We start from the raw sequence: 2,511 nt of genomic DNA on the forward strand, positions 1-2,511 counted from the left end.
AGAACATATGACCTAAGTAAATTTGAGTTCCTCCATAGAGGAACAAAAACCTAAGGGAAAGGAAGGAAAGACCCTAGCCCTACTTTCTAATTCTCATTATCAACACCCTGAGTTACTTTAATTTGTATATAGTAGGTGGGTGTTTGCTTTCTTTGTTGTTTGTACTACCTATCCTTCAAGTTCAAAAGCAATAGAAAATTTTGATTTGGTGAGAATATAGAGCACATATCTTGAAAATTATCACTTTATTACATTGTTACTTGCATTTACATATGATGATTTGAATATGATTTGTATATGGTTTAAATATTTTTAAGAAAAGTCTTTTTCCTGTTTCACCTTATGGCAAATAGAAGTTTGAACTCTAACATTCTATTATTTATGTATTAAACAAATTTTTACTTAGAACATCCTAATTTTGCTAAATATTTAGTATATAAAGACAAATTAGTCAGGGTGCTTGCCCTTATGGATCATGCAGTCTACTGAATGAAATGTAATTATTGTATTGTAATCTACTAAGGGCACAGTGGAGGTATGTTCCAATACCTAACATTTACTGAATGCTTAGTCTGTGCCTAGGTTCTACATATACAATTAGTTCTTATAATTACTTTATGAGTTAGATGCAATTATTATCTCCACTAATACGAATGAGAAACTGAGGCTTGGAGAGGTTAAAAGCATAGTGAATTCCGGTAATATCAAATAATTTACTGTGGCAGACATGTAGGTTATGACAGAGATATCCTTGATTGTGGGGTAGAATTGACTCATGATGTTTTTTTCTCATGGGCTGGTTGAAATACCATCTAATATAGCTACTCTCTGTTTCAATCTCTGTTTTAACCATTGCACTTGCGGTCTGCTTGTCTGACTCCCCTGATGCTTAGAAAGTTCTGTCTTTTTGTCGGGGCCTAGGAGTGGCAGTGGCAGAGGAGGAGCGGGGGCAGAGAATAGGGCGAGATAAGAATAATTCTTAAAAAGAAAGAGCTAAAGCTCCTCTAACAAAAATACTTGTGTGGAATAAGAGAAAAGCCTAGAGTAGGATCCTCCCATAGAGAAACTATCCAAAGAGAGGTTTCTAAAAACAATAACTATAAAGATAAAGAAAATGAAGCCACAGGGATGCCAAACCTCTTTGTGTCATATTGAATGCTTTAGCTGTTAGCATTGGAGCCCAGCAATGCTCTTGGTCTTGATCCACATAATCTTTCTTTATCTTGGTGGTGTTAAAGAAAGGAAGCCTGGAGTCTCCTTTGGAGCCTGGAGTATAGTAAAAGTAATAATTACCCTATAGGAGCATATAGAATGGGCATTAACCAGGTATTAAGAGGGTGATAGAATTTAAGCCATTTTTGAACTTTTCTGTATTCTTTAGTCATTACTATTCTTTAAAGTAGTAAATTGGTGATTTGATCTGAAAAATAGCAAGTTTTTCTGACCAGTGGTTATAGTATAGTCAACTTAGTTCTGAAAAATCATGGTGTTTATTTTATATCTTTGTTTTGTTTTAAAATCTACTTCTCATGATAGTCGTTTCGATGAAAGAATAATCAAATAATTGTCTCGGAGCCACTAAAAATTGTACAAACCAGAAACACTACTGAATTAGTTAGCACTCTACATTTGCAAGGAGAAGAAACCCAACTCAGATTAATTTAAATAAGAAAGGATACTGCATTAATTTACAATGAAGAAGGGACCTCAAATGATGTCACCAGCAATCAATCTGTTCTGCTTTCTTTCCCGGTGCTGCTTTTTCTCCACTTCGACTTTATTCTCAGGTGGGCTCTCTCCATGTAATGGCAAAGATGTTAATGAAAACTTCAGGCATACATTACATGATCTTCAGCACAAACTGGTTTAAATAATAAATGTATTGGCTCACATAACAGATAAAAGTCCAGATGTAGTGAAGCTTTGGATGTGGTTTGATCAAACTCTCTGGGATTCTTTTAGCTCTTCTTTATGTGTCAGCTATAACTATAATGGTTCTAGTACTCATAGATGCATGCCACATCAGTCAGAGCAAAAGAACAAATCCTTTTCCTCAATTATTCGACAGAAGCCCTGTATTTCATTCTGTGAGGACCAACTTAGGTCATTGCCCAATCCCAGGCCCAGTATCTAGGGCAAGGGGGATAGGGCTCTATTGATCGGCTTATACCAAGCAGGGTAAGCACCTCTGGAGCTAGGGGTTGTTTAAGTTCTACCCCAGCCAAAAGACTGCCAAATAAGGGGTGACAATGGAGATGGATACCGAAAAGATAATACTTACAATCCTAGAAAGATAGAATGCATATTTCTCTATTGTTCCACCAAAAGCCCTGAGGGGCTTTTCCAGTGGGAGAGTTTCACAGGCTAACTCAAGTCTCAAGCTAATAATCTAGGCCTGACTGAATTGTAAGGTAAGTGGGACTCAATAGGCAGAGAGGAGTTTTGGGAGCAGGCCAAACAATATCTGTGTACTATAATGTGCTTTTAGACCACATACCCTATTTTATATCT

The sequence above is a fragment of the Eulemur rufifrons genome, chromosome 7, assembly GCF_041146395.1.
Source record: "Eulemur rufifrons isolate Redbay chromosome 7, OSU_ERuf_1, whole genome shotgun sequence".
NCBI classification, from domain to species: Eukaryota; Metazoa; Chordata; class Mammalia; order Primates; family Lemuridae; genus Eulemur; species Eulemur rufifrons.